This window comes from Chiloscyllium punctatum, chromosome 4 (assembly GCF_047496795.1).
Source record: "Chiloscyllium punctatum isolate Juve2018m chromosome 4, sChiPun1.3, whole genome shotgun sequence".
NCBI classification, from domain to species: Eukaryota; Metazoa; Chordata; class Chondrichthyes; order Orectolobiformes; family Hemiscylliidae; genus Chiloscyllium; species Chiloscyllium punctatum.
The window spans coordinates 34,406,025-34,429,062 of NC_092742.1; the positions used below are offsets into that span (position 1 = coordinate 34,406,025).

General features: G+C 43.7%; 1 protein-coding gene across 5 annotated transcripts in view; it reads right to left on the minus strand.

Annotated features, from left to right (window-relative positions):
* The window catches only part of syt16 (synaptotagmin XVI), a 195,947-nt gene that overhangs the window by 87,287 nt on the left and 85,622 nt on the right, over positions 1 to 23,038 (minus strand). For 2 of the 5 annotated variants that reach the window (XM_072568347.1, XM_072568346.1), the window contains exon 1: positions 9,182 to 9,345. The exons of the other annotated variants lie outside the window; for them this stretch is intronic. The gene's annotated coding sequence lies outside the window, so the exon portion shown is untranslated. Of the gene's footprint in view, positions 1 to 9,181; positions 9,346 to 23,038 lie in introns of those variants that run through there. 5 annotated transcript variants of the gene reach the window in all.

The following is a 23,038-nucleotide window of genomic DNA, read 5'->3' on the forward strand; positions in this document are numbered from 1 at the left end:
AATGCTGTAATTATACCAGCCTCCACCACTTCCTCTGGCAGCTCATTCCATACACGCACCACCCTCTGTGTGAAAAAGTTGCCCCTTATTTGCTTGTCTATCTTTCCCTTCTCACCCTAAACCTCTGCCCTCTAGTTTTGGACTACCCCACCCCAAGGAAAAAAAAATCTGTTTATCCTATCCATGCCCCTCATGATTTTATAAACCTCGATAAGGTCACCCTTCAGCCTCTGACATTCCAGAGAAAACAGCCCCAGCTATTTGAGGGTTTGGAATTCGCTCCCCTCCTCCGCCCTGATCTCAGAGAATTGCATGGGCTGAGTCATTGGTACAAATACTTATTGAAGTAGCATAGTCATGAGTTGCACATTAGGGCCGTGCAAAATTCCCATGCCGCTGACTCAATCGGAATTGTCAGAAAATTGAAAGTTCAATGAGCAGCTGGCACCCTGCATTCAAAAAAACCCTTAAAGCCACAAACTTCAGAGGATTCTGATTCAGTTAAACTTAATATAGTTACCCAAGAAAACGTCAGAAAATTAAAGACCCATTCTAACTCATACTAACATATGAATTAAGAAATTAGGAGCAAAGGTTGGCTACTTGAGCCCTTGAGCATCGTTCACAATGGACCTTGACTGATCTGTTTGTGTTCTAAATTCCACATTCCCATGTACCCTCAATAACCTTCGATTCCTTGCCTTGCAAGAACCTGCTCAACTCCACCTTCAAAATATTCAATGAACTGCCTTCTGAGGCAGAGAGTTCCAATGTGCACAACACTCAGAAATATTTCCCCTCATCTCTGTCCTAAAAGAGTGACCCCTAATTTTAAATTCAGAGCTTCGTTCTAGATGACCCACAAGAGGAAACATTCTTCCCACATCTACCTTGTCCCATGCATTCAAGATCCTACAAATTTCCAAATTATTCACCTGTCACTCTTCTAAACTCTAGTGAAAACAAACCCAGTCTACACAATTTTTCCTCATAAGACAAGTAAATTCCTGAAATTGTGGAAATATTTTGGTAACATCAACTCCAAGCAAAGAGTTTATGTGAGCTTTTTTTAAAAAAAAACATACCCTTATCCTCTAAACCTCCAACGTAAATCAGTCGTTTCTCAATTCCTGGAGATCTTGTTTTCTTTGCATTACAGTCAGTTCTGTTATAACACAGTCATTCCATTCTCACGCACCCTCATTTTTTAAGAAAATTGCATAACAGCATTATAACTAAAACACGCTTTAAAAGTTTGAGCTTTAGAATAAGTGTCCCCAATTCATCAATCATGTAGTAGCAAATTCACATTAACGAAACGTGCGTTATAGCAAAACCATCTGTACTCTTTCTGAAAGCAAATGTATTAATAAGGTTACTTCCAACTTTCTGATGACAAGTGATCATGCAGCAGAATTCATTCAGCGCTTTGTTTCAGTGCTTTGCTACCAAACTGCAGAGTATCTCTCGCACTTACTATTTTAAATTTAAATGGATACAGATGGTTTTGCTATAACATGAGTTTCGTTAATGCGAGTGCACTCACTGTTTCTAAAGTGTAAAGTTTTAAAGCGTGTATTGGTTAACAGTGATTCTGGCCCTATTAGTTTAAATGAACAGAAGAACTAGGAGCAGGAGGGGCATCTGGGCCTTGGATTAGTGGTGCTGGAAGAGCACAGCAGTTCAGGCAGCATCCAACGAGCAGCAAAATCAACGTTTCGGGCAAAAGCCCTTCATCAGGAATAAAGGCAGTGAGCCTGAAGCATGGAGAGATAAGCTAGAGGAGGGTGGGGGTGGGGAGAGAGTAGCGCAGAGTACAATGGGTGAGTGGGGGAGGAGATGAAGGTGATAGGTCAAGGAGGAGAGGGTGGAGTGGATAGGTGGAAAAAGAGATAGGCAGGTTCGACGAGTCCGGACAGGTCAAGGAGACAGTTACTGAGCTGGAAGTTTGAAACGAGGATGAGGTGGGGGAAGGGGAAATGAGGAAGCTGTTGAAGTCCACATTGGGGTTGAAGTGTTCTGAGGCGGAAGATGAGACGTTCTTCCTCCAGACATCTGGTGGTGAGGGAGCAGCGGTGAAGGAGGCCCACGACCTCCATGTCCTCGGCAGAGTGGGAGGGGGAGTTGAAATGTTGGGCCACGGGGCGGTTTAGTTAATTGGTGCGGGTGTCTCGGAGATGTTCCCTAAAGCGCTCTGCTAGGAGGCGCCCAGTCTCCCCAGTGTAGAGGAGACCACATCGGGAGCAACGGATACAATAAATGATATTAGTGGATGTGCAGGTAAAACTTTGATGGATGTGGAAGGCTCCTTTAGGGCCTTGGATAGAGCTGAGGGAGGAGGTGTGGGCGCAGGTTTTACAGTTCCTGCGGTGGCAGGGGAAAGTGCCAGGATTGGAGGGTGGGTTGTAGGGGGCGTGGACCTGACCAGGTAGTCGCGGAGGGAACGGTCTTTGCGGAAGGCAGAAAGGGGTGGGGAGGGAAATATATCCCTGGTGGTGGGGTCTTTTTGGAGGTGGCGGAAATGTCGGTGGATGATTTGGTTTATGCGAAGGTTTGTAGGGTGCAAGGGGAGCACCAGGGGCGTTCTGTCCTTGTTACGGTTGGAGGGGTGGGGTTTGAGGGCAGAGGTGCGGGATGTGGACGAGATGCGTTGGAGGGCATCTTTAACCACGTGGGAAGGGAAATTGCGGTCTCTAAAGAAGGAGGCCATCTGGTGTGTTCTATGGTGGAACTGGTCCTCCTGGGAGCAGATACGGCGGAGGCGGAGAAATTGGGAATACGGGATGGCATTTTTGCAGGAGGTAGGGTGGGAAGAGGTGTAATCCAGGTAGCTGTGGGAGTCGGTGGGTTTGTAAAAATGTCAGTGTCAAGTCGGTCGTCACTAATGGAGATGGAGAGGTCCAGGAAGGGGAGCGAGGTGTCAGAGATGGTCCAGGTAAATTTAAGGTCAGGGTGGAATGTGTTGGTGAAGTTGATGAATTGCTCAACCTCCTCGCGGGAGCACGAGGTGGCGCCAATGCAGTAATCAATGTAGCAGAGGAAGAGGTGGGGAGTGGTGCCGGTGTAATTACGGAAGATCAACTGTTCTACATAGCCAACAAAGAGACAGGCATAGCTGGGGCCCATACGTGTGCCCATGGCTACGCCTTTGGTCTGGAGGAAGTGGGAGGATTCAAAGGTGAAATTGTTAAGGGTGAGGACCAGTTCGGCCAAACGAATGAGAGTGTCGGTGGAAGGGTACTGTTGGGGACGTCTGGAGAGGAAAAAAACGGAGGGCTTGGAGGCCCTGGTCATGGCAGATGGAGGTGTAGAGGGATTGGATATCCATGGTGAAGATGAGGCGTTGGGGGCCAGGGAAACGGAAGTCTTGGAGGAGGTGGAGGGCGTGGGTGGTGTCTCGAACGTATGTGGGGAGTTTCTGGACTAGGGGGAATAGGACAGTGTCGAGGTAGGTAGAGATGAGTTCAGTGGGGCAGGAGCATGCTGAGACAATGGGTCGGCCAGGGTGGTCAGGCTTGTGGATCTTGGGAAGGAGGTAGAACCGGGAACCTCTGGGCCTTGGAGCCTGTGCCATTATTCAATAAGATCATGGCTGATCTTTTCATGGACTCAGCTCCACTTACCCGCCTGTAATTGTATCCCTTAATTCCTTTACTGTTCAAAAAAATCAAAAACGTTTACAGACGTAGCATCAACTATTTCACTGGGCAGGGCATTCCATACATCTACAACCCTCTGGGTGAAGAAGTTCCTTCTCAATTCAGTCCTAAATCTGATTCCCCTAATTTTGTCCTAGTTTGACTCGCCTATGGAAACATTCCTCTCTACTTCTATTTTATCTATTCCCTTCATAATTTTAAATGTTTCTATAATATTCCCCTCCCCATTCTTCTAAATTCCAATGAATATAATCCCAGTCTACTTAGCCTATCCAGAATTGAGGTGGTTGGCTTATGAGGAATCAACCGAGTGAACCTCCTCTGTACCCCCTCCACTCTCAGAACATCTTTTCTCAAGTAAGGAAGCCAAAAATGCATACACTACTCTTGGTGTGGCCTCACTAGCACCCTGTACAACTGCATCAGAACCTCCCTGCTTTTAAACTTAGTCCCTTTAGCAAGGACAAAATTCCATTTGCCTTCCAAATTACCTGTTGTACCCGCAGACTAGCCTTCTGTGATTCATGCACAAGGACACCCAGGTTCCTCTGCAAGCAGCATGCTGCAACTTTCTTTCATTCAAGTAATAACCCTTTTTACCGCTACTCCTTCCAAAATGGATGACTTCACATTTATTAATAATATAGTTCATCTGTCAGACCTTTGCCCACTCACTTAAAGTATCTATGTTCCTCTGCAAAGTTTCATAGTCCTCTACACACTTTGCTCTGACACACTACACGCGGTCCCCAACTCCAAATCATCTAAATAGTACTGCTATTATGCAACTTTCTTGTAACACAGGGTTGCACAAGAATGGAACTACTGTGTTACAGCAGAACCAACTGTATTGAATGGTATCATCTTTTTCATATTTCTCACAATTGTTTAATAACATAATCCTGAATAATGTTTAGTATTCAATGATATTTTGTTCTCTGGAAGACCATTGTTACAACACAGCTTTTAGTCCAAACACACTGTTGCTTCTGCTTTTGAGCACCCAACTTTTATACCGAGAAAATGCTTTCTTGAAATTTGTTCGCAATCAATTATTGGTTTTCTATTAATGATTCCCCTCAATTAGCCTTCAATTTTACATATTAGCCCTCTAGTAATTGTAATAAGGTCAGCTAGGCGGACCTCATAGAATATGAGTTTCCTGAATAAGGCTGTTAATCTGATCCAATCAGGGAGCCCTGGCTGATTATACATAAACAGGAGTGGCAGAGGTTCTGCTCACTCTGAGAGCTGGCTCTGAGGAAGCAGATCAATGACAAGTCCTGGGAACATGTAAATAAAGGGTGATTTGGTGATGGGATGCTGGCCTTTGTGGAGTCATTTGTGGTGACAAAAGACGAAAATACACTCCACAAGAAGTTCACTCCGAAACTGTCTACTTTGAGCTAGAGTAAATATTTCTGGCTTCGTGCCGTTACTTGGGAAGCTTGACTCAGAATCACAGAGTCATACAGCACAGAAATAGACCCTTTGGTCCAGCCAGTCCATGTCGACCATAATCCCAAACTAAACTAGTCCCACCTGCCTGCACCTAGCCCGCATCCCTCCAAACGTACACCATTCGTGTAGCCATCCAAATGTACCCTAAACATTGCAACCACGCCTGCATCCACCACGTCCCCTGAAGCCCACCCAACATACAAACCACCCTCCGTGCTTGTTCAATCCTGTTGAAGACCATGGAAAGAATATGCCATTTTTCTCTAGGCAAATTATATTGGTGCAGCTGAAACGCAACAAGCAATTCTCCTGATAGCTTGTGGACCCACAACCTTTTCAGTTATTAGCAGTCTAATATTTCCTGAGGCACTAGATACTAAAACCTTTGAAGAGTTGAAGGATTTGGTTAAGTAACATTATAACCCTAAGCCTCCTTAAATTCTTGGAAGTTACCGGTTTTACTCTGCATGTAATCCATGTCAGGATTTTTGAAGGGGTTAAGTTGACTGGCAGAGGCATGTGACTTTGGTTTACCATTAATGAGAGACACCAATTGGTATGTTGTATTAATGATGTAAGCATGTAAAAGAGCCTATTGCTGAAGCCCAACTGGACTTCAAACAGGTATTACAACTGGCTTTATCATTGGAAAATGCAGCAAGTACAGCACATGAAGTACAGGGTATCCCAAAGGAAGTGGCCATCATCATCAGGCCGAATGAGCTTGGGAGTCACCACTTGAGTGAAGACAACTGCATAACCTCACTCAGAAGATGTCCTGAGCAGAGGACAGAAATTACCGGCCACAGCTCTCTCGCATTTGTGGGAATGGCTGGGTAAATGCTGCACTCGGTTACATATTCTAAGTCATTGTAGATGCCCATTCAAAGATGTGCATAGAGTTCATTCAACAAATACAGAGATGACAATAGAAAAACTGTGAGCATACTTTGCAATACAGGGGACCCTAGGAGCGTTTGTCACAGACAGCAGGCCACCATGTACCAGCTAGGAATTTGAGTATTTCCTAAAGTTGAATGGAATTCGGTATGTGAGGATGGCTCCAAACCAACCATCATCCAATGGTCTAGCAGCATGAAGAGTCCAAACATTGAAGGCCATCTTAAAGAAACAGCCTACAGCTTCACTCTATATCAAATCATCCCAGTTCCTAATTGATTATTGAGCCACCTGTCATGCAACTACAGGGATAGTTCCAGTAGAGTTGGTCATGGGAAGAAAGCTCTCCACCAGGTTAAATCAGATGCTCCCACCTGGAAGGAGGGGGTGAAATGGTACCAGGAACATCAATGTCAGGCACAGGACTCCACAAGGATGAGAGACGGTTAACAAAAGGGAAGAAAGTTTGGTGACAAAGCCATAGAAATGGTCAACACAAGGTCAACTTCCATGTTGTACAAAGTTCAGGTAGGTGAGGTAGCCCTGAACGCCCTCATGGACCACACGAAAGCTGCAAACACATGAACGAGGCAGAAGCAAACCATACCAAATCCCTCAGAACAGCCAGCAAGGCTGTCAGAACCCGTGGGTTCTTGCCCTCCATCGAACATTGAAGAAAGCTCAGAATCTGAGATGGAAACTATGGATGTTGCAGTCTTGATGTTTTTACCGGTGAAAGAAAATAAATTTCTTCCAAGCCGCTTGGAGTGCAAAAGACAGGCTATGGTCAGGTACAGACCATCCATATCTGAAGCAGGGTTGGAGGAACTGGACCCGATGCGAAAATGCTCCAAGAGAGGCTACAAGATAAAGAACAGGCCTATGCCCCAAGACTTACAGGGGGAGGGATGTACTGATTGTAACAAGGTCAGCCAAGTGGACCTGATTGAAGGGGCGTTCCATGATTGGGGCTATTAACCTGGTCCAAATCAGGGAGCCCTGGCTGACAGACATAAACAGGAGTGTCAGAGATCCTGCTCACTCTGAGAGCTGGCTCTGAGGGAGCTGGATCAACACAAATAAAGGGTGACTTGATGATAGGAGACTGGCCTCTGTGGAGTTATTTCAACCCCCATCTCATTAATGCTCATCCATCACTAGGAGTTTGTTCCATTACTAACCTCTCTCAGTGCTTCCCTTCCTCATCTGCTATATACTGCATGACTGTTAAAAAGTCACAACGTATTGGTGAAGATCTAGACATTTTCATTGTGTAAGATCTTTTTCCACATTTGTTGGGTTGGTAAATGTTAGCAGACTAGATGTTTCAAGTATATTGTGATACCAGAGATCCCTGTTTAATACTTTGCTATGTTGAGGTCGTACATCACCAAAAGGGATGTTTGGACACCCCTTATTAAACATGCCAATGCAAGTGGTCATCATACTACAGCTTCCCAGTTGGGCAGCTAAGATCATTCATTCCATCAGAAGGAGAACTCTGCACTTGTTAACTGACTCTTCTCTCCAACATCATAGAATGTTGGAACAGTATGGAAGGAGGCCATTTGGCCCTCAAGTTCACACAAACTCACCCAGACCCACTCCATCCCTATAACCCTGCATTTCCCATGGCTAATCCATCTAGCCCACACATCCCTGGATACAGTGGGCAATTTTGCACGGCCCAATAACCCAACCGGCACATCTTTGGACTGCCAGAGGAAACTGGTGTACCCAGAGAAAACTCACACAGACATGAGGAGAAAGTGCAAACTCCACACAGTCGCCCAAGACTGGAATCAAACCTGGGTCCCTTGCGTTGTGAGACAGCAGTGCTAACCACTGAACTACCATGCCACCCAATTCTGTTCATGCCAAGTAGGTCAGCAATACTGTGTTACAAAAGCCCCAGTGTAACTTACTTGCCTCAGAGTAGCCCTAGTTTAAATATAATTTCAAAGGCTTTTTGTTTAAATTCACACCACAGTGACTGTCACTATGTAGTTGAGCACCACATTGCAATGTGATATATTAAAGACAAAATAACAGCGTTACATACAAGGTGTCTCACATTACATTCTTCAAGCTTTACAAGGACACGAGCTCACCTGTTCACACTCAAGTATTCTACAATGTCAGAGAGCTCACGGGAAGTTAAGATTTCCCTGAAACTCATGACAGCAATAATTGTGAGAGAACTACATACCTCTCGTCAGCAGATACTATCTGCTGTAAAACATCGATGTTAAACTAGCTTCAAAAAATCTGATACAAACACAACTTTAATGTGCAGTTTCTCTATCTGCATCACATGTTCGGGAAATGAATGTATTAGGAAACTCGCATGAACAGCACGCCTTTAGGAGGCAGCTGGGCATTTTCTCCTGAAATTACCTTTTCGAAAAACAAAGCCACACCTCAAGTGATTTGCATTCCAACCAATTCTTCGAGCCAAATGCTTGAGCAGAGTTTGAGCTTCTTGGGGTTTATAAAATTATAAGAATTTCTGCAATTAGGGAGTGAGAGCAAATACCAGGCCTGGTCCAGAGGCATCTACATCCCAAGGAATAAGTATTGATCTGCAACTGATTATTCTTGATGACATAACCCTTTTATTACTGGTAATGCTTTTGGACTGTCAAATGACTCATGACTACCAAAAAAGGATTGCAAATCCCATGAGCCTGAAGCCATTAACATTGAAGTTTAGAGGCAATAAAAATGTCGGCTTGGGATTGGAGATTTAAGAACGAAACAAAGATTCTTTCATAGTTAACACATCAAGAGGATACACAAAAAATTCCTTATCTGTCATAATTTTTTTAAAAAGTCCTTTCTGGATGATGTATTTATCGTTTTGGATGAAACACGAGACTGAGCAACACACGTCATGCTTCAAGTTATCATCATGAAGGTTCATCAGAAGGCAGAAAGTCAATTAATATTTGCCAACCCTCAACAATAACACAAGCCTGAGAAATAACTCTTTTTTTGGGACCATGTATACAACATTATGGAACAGTCAGCAGCTACTAATTCAATGGAGCAAAACAGTAAGCTTATTCAGGTAGTTTCAGCACTTATTGCCTTCGTCATATCCAACTCCCAACTGAAACTGCCTAAGGCGTGTTTCCAGGCCGACAAGTTTCAAGTCCTACCTGAAAGTAACCTTGACAGTCAGCATACCAACATCTTTCTTTCAGCCACAGGGAATTGCACAGGAAACAAAGAAACCATGGAAAATCTGGTTTTCCCCTCACCCTTTTGGGATTTTTAACTTTTACTTCAGTAAGAGAAGACTTGTGGAGAATAGCCTTCCTCCTTTGAGCACAACTTCCTGAAACTTTAGGTGTGGTTTGATTCATTGTGGGCTGTATTTACTCACAGAACAATGAGGATGTTTGCAAAGGAGCCCAGATCGCAAACCACAATCTTCTGATTTCAAACAGATAAAATTACAGCCAGACTGATTGCTTTACAGATTTTATACTAAAATTGAAGTACATTTGATGAAAATTCATGAGCTTTTCAGAACTCTAAATGTTGTTTTTAAATCAATTTACTCCTGTAGAATACTTGAAATACAACTATGCTGTAGCCCCAAAACAATCATCCTTTGCTATTCACCTACAGGCACAACAGGTTCATAGCAGATGCCAACTCCCTGGCCCTACACTCACCCCTGCAATGTCTGGATAACAAGCATAACAATGTCAGGCTCCTACTTATTAAATACAGCTCCGCCTCCAACATCATAATTCCAAATAGCATAATCTCTAAACTCTGACACCTCGGTCTCGGATCCCTCCTCCGTAACTGGATCCTTGTCTTCCTGACCCAAAGACTGAACCAGTAAGAATAGGCAACACCCACTCTACCATAATCCTCAAAACCGGTGCCCCTCAAGGCTGCGTGCTCAGCTCCCTACTGTACTCATTATACATTTACGACTGTGTGGCCCAATTTCACCCAACTCCATTCACAAGATTGCTGATGACACCACTGTTGTAGGTTGGATCTCAAACAACAACGAGATAGAGTGCAGGTAAGAGCTTGAATGCTCAGCAGCATGGTGTAAAGACAACAATCTTTCCATAAATGTCAGTAAAAGGAGTGATCTGGTCATTGACTTCAGGAAGCAGAGTGGAGGCCACGCCCATCTCTGTATCAATGGTGCTGAGATGGAGATGGTTGAGAGTGTCAAGTTCCTGGGAGCGATGATCACCAACTACCTGTTTTTGTCCACCCACATCGACACGATGGTCAAGAAAACACAACAGTGTCTCTACTTCCTCAGGAGGGTAAGGAACTTCAGTATGTCCACAAAGACTCTTACCACTTTTTATAGCTACACCGTAGAAAACATCCTATCTGGATGCATCAGAGTAGTAGGGCAACTGCTCTGTGCAAGACCACAAGAAACTACAGAGAGTCGTGAACACAGCCAAGTCCAACACAAAAACCAGCCTCCCATCCAATGACTCCATCTAACATTCCTGCTGCCTTGGGAGAACAAATAACTAATCAAAAACCCTTCTCACCCCAGTTGTATGCTCTTCCACCATCTTCCATTGGGTAGAAGATAAGACCATAAGACATAGGAGTGGAAGTAATGCCATTCAGCCCATCGAGTCCATTCCACCATTCAGTCATGGCTGATGGCCATCTCAATGCCACTTACCCGCACTCTCCCCATATCCTTTAATTCCATTCGAGATCAATCCCTGCCTTGAAGACATTTAAACGTCCCAGCCTCCACTGTGCTCTGTGGCAATGAATTCCACAGGCCCACCACTCTCTGGCTGAAGATATGTCTCCTCATTTCCATTTTAAATTGACCCCCTCTAATTCTGAGGCTGTGCCTACGGGTCCTAGTATCCACTGACGGAAACAAATTTCTGCATCCACTGTTTCTAAGCCATGTACTATCTTGTAAGTTTCTATTAGATCTCCCCTCAACCTTCTAATCTCTAATGAATACAATCGCAGGATTTTCAGCAGTATATATATATATTTTCGCAGTATATTAAGCCTACCATTCCAGATAGAAAAGTTTCAAATCACATACAAACAATTTCAAGAACAGCTTCTTCCCTGCTGCTATCAGACTTTTAAACAGACCTCTCAAATGTTAATTCTGATCTTCTTATCTCTCCCTGCACCTTCTCTGTGGCTGTAACACTATATTCTGAACTCTGTTCTGCTACCCTGATGCACATTGTATTATACAATCTGCCTGTATAGCATGCACAACAACACTTTTCACTGCAGCTCACATGACAAAAATAAATCAAATTATAATATATATTTAACAAACCAATTACTTGAACATTTTTGTTTCTTCAATAACAATTACCATTCTTTTTAGCTGAATCGTTACTGACTGCTCCTACACTTTATAGATCTTGTGTGTTCTTCCTGTCCCCTCCCCCAGTTTAAAACTTCTTTCATTGCTGGCTTTCTTCAATTTCTTCAACGTAAGGTCCTTATGTGGAATCTCCTGCTTTTGTGGGGCAGGCCATCAAAACAGGCCAAATGCCCTCCTTCTCCATTACTACAGTGCAGGTGGGAAAGTCTATCAGGCACTTAAATAGTCACTCAGTGGGCTTTCCACCAGGGTCCCTTCTTGGTAATATCCTACCCCTGTTCGAAGCTGCCAATTAGAGGCCATTGAGCATTGCAGTGTCACATCAGAAGGACAAACTGCTTGTGGTACTGCCATGCAGAAATTGAGAAACAGCTGGTACGGGGGTACATTTTGTGATGGCAGTGGTAGCTGTGTGGAGTATGCATGTTCTACCCATGTCTGCATAGGCACTCTCCAGATGCTCCGCACTTCCACAGTCCAAAGATGTGCAGATTGAGTGGATTGGCCATGCTAAATTTCCCACAGTGTCCGAGGGTGTGCAGACTAGGTGGGGCAACAACAGCAAATGTAGGATTATGGATTTAGGCGGAGGGTCTGGGTGGGATGCTCTTTGGAGGAGGGTGTAAACTCAATGGACCAAATGGCCTCTTTCTGCACTGTAGGGATTCTATGATTCTTGCCCACTGAGAACAGAGGTAATCAAGGCAGTAACATGTACAGCCCCATAAACCGATCATGAATGGACCACTTAACAGTATCAATTCATTGCCCAGAACGTAATTCCTGTGGGGCCTGGAAGGCAGCAAGAATCTGCCAGGCAGCCCAATTATCTTTCTTTCCTGCATCTTCCTCACTGCTTCTCAGGAAGGGAACATTCTTAGCATCAGGTGAGTTACTTATCTCCAAATTCTCAACCTTTGATCTGCTCTGATACTCACTGCATTTACATACAGTAGTCCAGCTCATCCAGTTTAATTTCTGATCAATGGCAAACTGCAGTACGGTGATGAAGGATAGTTGACTGTCAAGGGGAAACAGATTTGCTCCTTTTAAAGATGGACTCTGCCCAAAATGCATTGTGTAACTGTTACTTGCAACAACAGCTTAAGCCCAAATGTTGCCAGGTTTTGCTGCTGAAGAACACAGATTATATCAATATCTGATTGGTTGCACATGGTACTGAACATTTCACAAACAAAAATGCCCTAGTTTCTGACTTTTTGACAAGGGAAGTTCTTGATGAAGTAGCTGAAGATGTTTGAGCTTAAGGAACTACGCTGAGGAACTCCCACAACAATGTTCTGTAGTTGAAAAGATTGGTCTCCAACAACCATAACTATTTTTCTTACAGCTAAGTTCGACTCCAGCCAGTGGAGAGTTTTCCCTGAGACCCACTGACCTCAATTTTGCTAAGGCTCCTTGACACACTTGGTCAAATGTTGCCTTTACATCGAGGGCAGTCACTCTCACCTTGCTTTGTGCTCAATTTCTTTGTCCATACTTGGACTAAGGATGTCATGAGTTTAGGAACGGAGTGGCTCTGGTGGAACCCAAATTGAGCATCAACAAACATTACATTGGTAAGTAAATGCTGTTTGATAGCAATGTTAATGATACTTTCCATCTCTTTGCCAATGATAGAGAGTAGACTGATGGGGTATAAATTGGCCGAGTTAAATTTGGCCTGTTTTTTAGAGGATCCGGTGTATCTGGCTTATTTTCCACATTGTCAGTTAGATACCAGTGTAGTTGCACTGGAACAGCTCAGCAATGGGGTACGATGAGTGTATTTCTAAATGGTCTACCGTTATATCGTTCATAATAGACTCTAACAATCTCCCAGTGACAGATGTCAAGCTAACTGGCCTATAGTTAACCAATTTTGTCTCCCTTTTTGAATAAGTGTGTTACATTGGTAGTTTTCCAATCTGCTGGGACTTTTTTCAAAATCTAAGGTTTCATGGAAAGTTGCTACCAGTGCATCCACTATCTCTGTAGCTCTCCCTTTAAAATCTGTGGATGCAACCATTAGGTCAAATAACCTATCAGTCTTTTGCCCTATTGATTTCCCTCGTACATTTTCTCTACTGATAGTTATGGCATTGATGTCCTCCTGACACTCCCATTTTGCCTCTTTATTTCATATTTTGGAATGTTAATAGTTTCCCTTATTGTGAAAATATATGCATCTACTTTTCAACCTCTTTGCCATTACTATTTCCCAACCACATTCTCTAAGGGGCCTATGTTCCATTTAGCCTTTTTAAAAGTATATTTAAAGAAGGTCTTATTGCCTATTTTTCTATCATTTGTGAGTTTACGCTCAATTTATTTTTCGGTCATCTTCTGCCTCTAACCTTGACCACATTATATGCTTTTTTTCTTTCAATTTGAAACATTCCTTAACTGCTTTGGTTAACCATAGTTCATTTACCCCTTTATAGAATTCTTGTTTCTCACTGGGATATTCTGCTGTGAGTCATGAACTGAGAGTCTCAGAATAAAGGGGCACCAACTTATGACTGAGATAAGGAGGAATTTCTTCTCTCAGAAAGCTGAGAGTCTTTACAATTCTTTGCCAAAGAGCGCTGTGAGGACAGAGTCCATTGTTAGGTCCTTCAGAAGAATTACAGGAAAAATACAGGGAAGTGACCTTGAAGAACGTCAGATCAGCCCTGATCCAATGAATGGCAGAACAGGCTTGAAGGAACAAATGGCCTACTCCTGTCCCTATTTCTCATGGTCTTAACTATTGGCCACCAACATTCACAACTGGAGATGGCAGGTCTGCAGAACTTTAATCTGATCTGTTGGTTGTTTAGCTCTGCTGTTTGTTATGCAGGAAGCACTACTTTGTAGTTTCACCAGGTTGACAAATAATGTTTGAGGCATGTCCTGTTGTGCTCTTCATTGGACCAGGGGTGATCCCTGGTTTGATAGTAGCAATAGCGTAAGCATACTGCTGCTGTTACCAGTGGCATACAGTTCCTCATTAATACCCAGTTTTGAGTTACAAGATCTGTTCAAAATTGATCCCACTACGCATGGTAGTAGTGCCACATTACACCATGCAGGATATCCTCAATGTGATGATAGACTTTTTCAAGACTATCATCCACAAGTACATTCACTGGTAAAGCACCTGATCAAGTAGTGCTTTTACCCTCTTGTTGGTTCTCTCCCACCAACTGTAGGCCCAGTCTGACAGCTATGTCCTTCAGGACTTGGCTAGCTCATACTCCTGAGCCTTATTTGGTGACAATCATTGAAGTCCCCAGTGCAGAGTACATTCTGCGGTCTTTCCATTCTCAAAGTGCTTCTTCAAAGTGATGTTGAACATGAAGGAGAACTGGTTCATTAGCTGAGAGAGAGCAGAGGATGGTAAATAACAGGAGGCTTTCTTACCTATATTTAACCTGTTACCATGACATTTCACAGCATGCAGAATCAATGTACAGGTAATTCTCCCACAAGTGATGCATCATGAGGCTCCACAGCTGCTGGTTTCGCTCTCCCAGTAGGAAGGCCATGCCCAGAGACTCTGGCGACTGGAACATTGTCTCTAAAGTGAAATGTCAGGCTGTTGTTTGACCAGTATGGAGGGCAGCTCTCCTAATTGTTGCATAAACTTTGAAAGTAGGACTTTTATACCTTCCGAATGCAAGCGGGACAGGGCAGGTGTTCTGTTATTTCCAGAACCCAAATTGATTGCAGTAGTTCATCTGTTTTTAGTTTTTGCCTTTGTTTGACTCAGTTTTTTGCTCAGACATTTCAGAAGACATTTAAGAGTCAAGCATGGTGCTGTAGTTCTGAAGTCACATGTAGGCCAGAGACAGGGTAAAGGTAGCAGATTTCCTTCCCTTAAGGACATTAATGAACAGATGGGTTTCTTCCAACAATTACTGATAATTTCATGGTTATCATCTTTGAGACCAGTTTTCAATTGTACCACTTATAAGACCATAAGACAGAGGAGCAGAAATTGGGCCATTCAGCCCATTGAGTCTACTTTGCCATTCAATCACGGCTGACGGATTTCTCAATCCCATTCTCCCACTTTCTCCTCATAACCTTGATCCCCTTGATACTATGAACCAATCTATCTCAGTCTTAAATATACTCAATGACCTGACCTCCACAGCTTTCTGTGGCAATGAATTCCATAGATTCACCGCTCTCTGGCTAAGGAGGTTTCGCCTTATCTCCATTCTAAAAAGCCTTCCCTTTACTCTAAAGGCTTTGCCCTTGGGTCCTAGTCTCTCATACCAATGGAAATATCTTCCCAACATCCACTCTGTTCAGGCCATTCAGAATTCGGAGTTCAGTATTTCAATTAGATCCATCCCTCATCCTTCTAAATTCCATCAAATATAAACACCCAGAGTTCTCAAACACTCCTCATATGTTAAGCTTTTCATTCCATTCTTGTGAACCTCCTCTGAACACACTTCATGGCCATTACATCCATCCTGAGATATGGGGCCCAAAACTGCACACAATACTCAAATGTGGTCTGACCAGAGCATTTTCAAGCCTCAGAAGTACATCCCTACTTTTATATTCAAATCCTCTCAAAATAAATGCCAACATTGAATTTGCCTTCCTAACTACTTACTTCACCTCCAAGTTTACCTTGAGAGAATCCTGGACTAGAACTCCCAAGTTTCTTTGCACTTCAGACTTCTAAATTTTCTCCCCATTTAGAAAATAGTCAATGCCTCAATTCTTCCTACCAAAGTGCATGACCTCATATTCTCCCATGTTGTACTTCATCTGCCACTTCTTTGTCCACTCTCCAAACCTATACAAATCCTTCTACAGCCTTCCCGCCTCCTTAATGCTACCTGTCCCTCCACCTATCTTTGTATCATCTGCAAACTTAGCCAGAATGCTCTCAGTTCCTTCAGCTAGATCGTTAATTATAAGGGGAGAAGTTGAGGTCCCAACATTAAGCCTTGCGCAACACCACTTGTCACTGGCCACCATCCTGAGTAGGACTCTTTTATCCCCACTCTCTGCTTTCTGCCAGACATCCAAGCTTCTACCCATGCTAGCACTTTGCCTCTGACACCATGATCCCTAATTTTGCTCAGTAGCCTCCTGTATGGCACCTTGTCAAAGGCCTTCTTGTGAATCAGTAGATAACATCCATTGGCTCTCCTTGGTCTAAACTGCTTGTTATTTCCTCAAAGAATTCTAGGAGATTTGTCAGGCAAATCCCTTCAATGAAACCATGCTGTCTTCGCCCTATTTTACCATATAAAATAAAAGTATATATTTTACCATATACTTCCAAGTGTTCAGAAATCCCATCCTTCACAATGGATTCCAGGATCTTACCCATGACCAAGGTTAGGCTAATTGGTCTGTAATTTTCCATCTTTTGCCTTACTCCCTTTTTAAACAGAGGTGTCACATTAGCGATTTTCCAGTCATCTTGCACCCTCCCTGATTCTTGAAATTCCTGAAAGATCACCACTAATGCCTCAGCTATCTCTTCAGCTATCTCCTTTAGAACTCTAGGGTGTAGTCCATCTGGTTCAGGTGATTTATCCACCTTCAGGCCAGTTTTTCTTGCACCTTATCCTTGGTGATGGCCACTATACTCAGCTCTGTCCCCTCACTTTCTTGAATTTTTGGGACATTGCGTTAGTCTTCACGGTGGAAGACACACGTAAAGTAATAATTCAGTTCCTCAGCCATTTTCTTGTTCCTCACTACTATCTCTCCAGCTTCATTTTCCAATGGCCCAATGTCCACTCTTGCCCTTTATATTTCTGAAGAAACTCTTAGTCTTCCTTTATAATACTGGCTAGCTTATTTTCCTCTTTAATCTTCTCCCTCCTTATTTCTCTTTTTGTTGCCCTCTGTTGGTCTTTGTAAGCTTCCCAATCCTCTGGTTTCCCACTACCCTTTGCTACATTAAATGCTTTTGCTTTTATGCTATCCCTGACTCCCCTAGTCAGCCATGGTTGCCTGATCCTCCCTGTATCATGTTTCTTTTTCCTCAGGATGAATCCCAGAAACTCCTGCCATTGCTTTTTACTGTCTTTCCTGATAGGTTTCTCTCCCCGTCAATTCTATCCAGCTCCTCCCTCATGCCTCTGTGGTTGCCTTTATTAGCTGTAATACTGTTACCTCTGATTCTATCTTCTCCCTCTCAAATTACAGAGTAAATTCAATCATATTATGATCATAGCCTTCTAAGGGTTCCTTTATCTTAAGCTCCCTTATCAAGTCTGCCTCAATGCACAACACTAAATCCAGTATTGCCTGTTCCCTCGTGGGCTCAATCACAAGCTGCTCCAAAAAGTCATCTTGTAGACATTCCACAAATTCCTTTTCTTGCAATCCACTACCAATCTGATTTTCCCAGTCTACCTGCATATTGGAATCCCGCATGATCACTTTCCAAAACATCTTTTCCATCTCGTGAAGCATTTTGTTCCCCAGCTCCTGACTACTGTTCAAAGGTTTGTACATAACTCCAACTATGGATTTTTTACCTTTGAGGTTCCTCAATTCTACCCACAGATTCTACACCATCTGACCCCACTTTGTTTCTTACTATTGATTTAATTTCATTTCTTACTAATAAGGGAACCCTATCCACTCTGCCCACCTGCCTTTCTTTTTGATATGATGTATACCATAGTGCCGATCCCCTTGTAGCCTCCGTGATGCCCACCACGTCATACCTGCCAACTTTGATCTGCATCACAAGCTCATTTATTTTATTCCTTACACTGTGTGCATTCACATATAATACTTTGAGTCCTCTTCACATTGTCATTTGTTTATCCAGTGTGCTTGAAATATGATTGCTAACCCTTTTTCTGTACACTCAAAAAATAGAATGAATTGAATTTAAATTCAATTTCTCACCAGGATGAGATCTGAACTCACTACCAAGTAAGGTGTTCCCTTACTACTTCCGTCCCATTATCTACAATATCTTCAGGCTGAGCTTGATCAAGCTGGAACAAAGTTTCCACTATTAGTTAACAAAATGAAATGAAATATTAGGCTGACAGTCCAAATAAAATTCTTCAGTAACTAATAAAACCTTCCAGTGAGACTCCAAAGCAGTATCCAGTGGATACAATGAGAGTGGAAGTAAATTACATAAGTAGTAATCTGATTAAGGACTTCAGTTGATGTTGAACAATGAAAACAAAGTTTAATTATTTATTAAATGAAAAAATAACGCAAGAGGCATTTTCATTTCAAGTTGCTCCCCAGTTTTTATTGGATAACACCAATCAAGATGTCAAACAAAATGTATCCATGTAGTCTATTCATTTAACAATGAGTGGAAAATGCTCTTCAATGACTTTTCTTCTCTTTCAATCGGTTGATTTCCCCATATCGAGGGTCTCACTAATGTCTGCCATTATCTGTCAACCAGCTATTTTACTTATTATACAGCTTGTTATAGAGTTGGTATTACAAGTATATGTTGGCCCACTCATTGGCAGGGCAATGTGACCAGTTATTGTCCATGGACTTACTCTCAGTCATTAGTTGAGTTATAGACAGCCTCAGTCAAGCAGGGCTGACAGAAATCACAGGCTCCAGTGCTGTGCCTGACCCAGCCCTCCGCGTCCAGCCCTGATCACAAAGGCCCCATTCTTGAGAGGCCTGGGCCCTGGTTACTGGGCTCAGGCATATCCCTTTCATGTACCGAGCCCAGCTACCAAGCATTACACATTCACCAGTAACCTATTCACCAATGCTTAGTTTGGATTCCAAGAGGGCCCTTGGTTCCTTTGCTCACTACAGCTGTTGTCCAGTCATGGAGAACAACACTGGATTACAGTGATAAAGTGAGATGCTATCAAGAGATTAGAGTAAAATTGACATCAATGGAAATCAAAGAGAAATGTCTGCACTGATTGGAATCATACCTTGTCACAGGAATCATTTCAATCGCAGTGCATGACTGCAGGAGTTCCTCTGAGTAGTGTCTTCAATCCAATCATATTCAAATGCTTCATCAATGACTACATCTATCATAAAGTCACAAGGGGAATGTTCACTGATGGTTGCATTGTTCAATACACAGTTCTTCAGATACTGAAGCTGTCCATCCCACATGCAGCAAAGCATGGACAACATTCAAGATTGGGACAATAAGGGGCAAGTCACATTAGTGTCACACTGTACTCAATGACCTTCACCAAAAATAATCTATCCACCTCCCCTTGACATTTATTAGGAATAATGTTAATTAATTTCCCCTCAACAATATCCTCAAGGATGAATGTTGACAACAAACTGAACTGAATCAGCCAGGTAAACACTATGGCTACAAGAACAGGTGAGAGGCTCAATCTTTTACATGGCAATGCCCATCCATCACTACACAGGATAAATCTGATGTGATATGGGATACTTTCCACTTGCCTTGCTGGGTTTAAGAAACTCAACACGTTCCAGGATAAAACAGTTTGCATCCATCACTTCAACATTCAGAAAGATGTTGAGAAACTTGAAAGGATTCAGAAAAGATTTCCAAGGCTGTTGCCAGCGTTGGGGGATTTGAACAATAGGGAGAGGGTGAACAGGCTGGGGCTGCTTTCCCTGGAGTGTCGGAGGCTGAGGGGTGACCTTATAGAGGTTTACAAAATTATGAGGGGCATGGATAGGGCAAATAGACAAAAAGTCTTTTCCCTGGGGTCGGGGAGTCCAGAACTAGAGGGCATAGGTTTAGGGTGAGAGGGGAAAGATATAAAAGAGACCTAAAGAGGCAACTTTTTCACACAGAGAGTGGTACGTGCATGGAATGAGCTGCCAGAGGGAGTGGTGGAGGCTGGTACAATTGCAACATTTAATAGGCATTTGGATGGGTATATGAATAGGAAGGGTTTGGAGGGATAGGGGCCAGCTGCTGGCAGGTGGGACTAGATTGGGTTGGGATATCTGGTGGGCATGGACGGGTTGGACCGAAGGGTCTGTTCCCATGCTATACATCTCTATGACTCCCTTCACGACAGGAGCACTGTCACAGAAACGCGCCAAGACTTCTTTAGTAGCACCTCCTAGCGCTTTAGCCTCTACCAGGCAAAAGAACAAAGGTTGAAAAATGTGGTGCTGGAAAAGCACAGCAGGCCAGGCAGCATCCAAGGAGCAGGAGAATCGACGTTTTGGGCATAAGCCCTTCCTCTGGAATGAGGCCGATGTGCCAAGCGGGCTGAGATAAAAGGTGGTGGGGGGGGGGGGGGAATTTGGGGGAGGGGCGCTTGGAATACAATAGGTGGAAGGAGGTGAGAGTGAGGGTGATAGGCCGGAGAGGGGGTGGGGGCGGAGATGTCAGGAAGAAGACTGCAGGTCAAGAGGGCGATGCTGAATCCGGGGGTTGGGACTGAGATAAGGTGGGGGGAGGGGAAATGAGGAAGCTGGAGAAATCTACATTCATTTTGTGTGGTTGGAGGGTTCCTAAGCGGAAGATGAGGCGCTCTTCCTCCAGGCGTTGTGTGGCCAGGGTCTGGCGATGGAGGAGGCCAAGGACCTGCATGTCCTTGGCGAAGTGGGAGGGGGAGTTAAAGTGTTCAGCCACGGGCAGTTGGGTTGGTTGGTGCGGGTATCCCAGAGGTGTTCCCTGAAACGTTCCGCAAGTAGGTGGCCTGTCTCCCCAATGTACAGGAGACCACATCGGGTGCAGCGGATACAGTAAATGATGTGTGTGGAGGTGCAGGTGAAATTGCGACGGATATGGAAGGATCCATTGGGGCCTTGGAGGGAGGTGAGGGTGGAGGTGTGGGCACACGTTTTGCACTTTTTGAGGTTGCGGGGGATGGTGCCGGGAGTGGAGTTGGGTTGGTGGGGGGTGTGGACCTGATGAGGGAGTCGCGGAGGGAGTGGTCTCTCCGGAACGCTGATAGGGGTGGGGAGGGAAATATATCCCTGGTGGTGGGGTCTGTTTAGAGGTGGAGGAAATGACGGAGTATGATACGATGTATCCAGAGGTTGGTGGGGTGGAAGGTGAGGACCAGTGGCGTTCTGTCCTGGTGGCGATTGGAGGGGCGGGGTTCAAGGGCGGAGGTGCAGGAAGTGGAGGAGATGCGGTGGAGAGCATCGTCGACCACGTCGGAGGGGAAATTGTGGTCTTTGAAGAAGGAGGTCATTTGAGTTGTTCGGTAGTGGAACAAAGGTAGCAAGCACTTGGGAACACTACTACCTACAAGTAACACACCATCCTGATCTTCCAAAAGACAATAAAGGAGGGGCAACAAAATATTGGCTGGGCCAGCAATATCTACATGCCAAGAAGTTAAACATGCTGAGACAGGCAAACTCCCATTTTTTGAATTCATTCTCAGGATAATGGGGACATTGACTAAGCCAACACTTATTGCTCATCCCCAACTGCCTTGAATTAAGGTCAGTACTGTTTTGTAAGGACGTTACTGTGTTCTAAGGTTGTCAACAGAAGACTTGTATACAAAAGAGATATAAAAGCTGCAAAGGCGTACCTTGTTCATAGCTGCCTTGGTGCTGTTAGTCTCAGAACTCTCAGTTCTGAAATACATAAAATGTACATCAAAACCGCCTTTCATTTCTAGAAGATACAGGGAGCAAAATATCTTTTGTTTCTGCAAATAACAATGTACCATTTTTGGATCCTGTGTGTAGCAGAGTATCTTTTGTGGACTTTCCACAAAGAATAACGCAATAGCTGATTGGGAAGCTGTCTGTTGCTTTGGTAACATGAAGTTCACCGAGGCTAAAATCAATATGATGCTGCTCATGAACTGTGTGGATTTTCAGACCTCTCTCTGGTTAAGGGAAGCTAATAAAGCAGAATCCAGATTACATTTTTCCCAAAAGATTTTGTTTTCTCATGTGTACAAAACAGGGACCGTATACTTCCCTTTTTGGATGGACTCATGTAAATGAGTTGACTTGCTCTGCTCAAAGTATTCACACGGTGAGTTTGCGATTGAATTGGCTGTTTTTCAATTCCAAGTAAACTTTCAATGCTTTACTTTGACCACCAAACAAAATGATTAGCCCTCTTTGCCACTACATAATGGCCAATTATCAAGTAATGGTGATTGTGAATGCATGATATTCATCTCTGGGTTAATGTGATCAGCTGCAGCTATCAAATTGCATTAAGGTCAGTTGGGCAAACCAGCCCAGATGGTCTCCTCCTAAATACCCTCTTCAGGCTCTAAATGACGACCGTTTTATGGGGACAAATATTGTGAAATCCCAGTCGTGTTCCTCATTGCTTACAATATGTGCCTCAGTTGGATTGGGTATCTGGCTGCAAAGTCAAGATGTTGTGAAGCATGTGGTGTTCGGTAATTGAAGATGAGTGAGCTGAGCTCAGTTTGATTCCCACAATATGCAGATTGCTTTGATCACACCTCCGTGCAAGTTTTCAGAACATTACAGTGACTTCCAGGCAGATTTCTCCACATCCTGGGTTCTTAAAATAGAGTCATAGAGATGTACAGCCCCTTCACTCTAACCCGTCCATGCCGACCAGATATCCTAACCCAATCTAGTTCTACCTGCAAGCACTTGGCCCATATCCCTCCAAACCCTTCCTTTTCATATACGCTTCCAGTTGCCTCTTAAATGTTGCAATTGTACCAGCCTCCACCACTTCCTCTTGCAGCTCATTCCATACATTAAC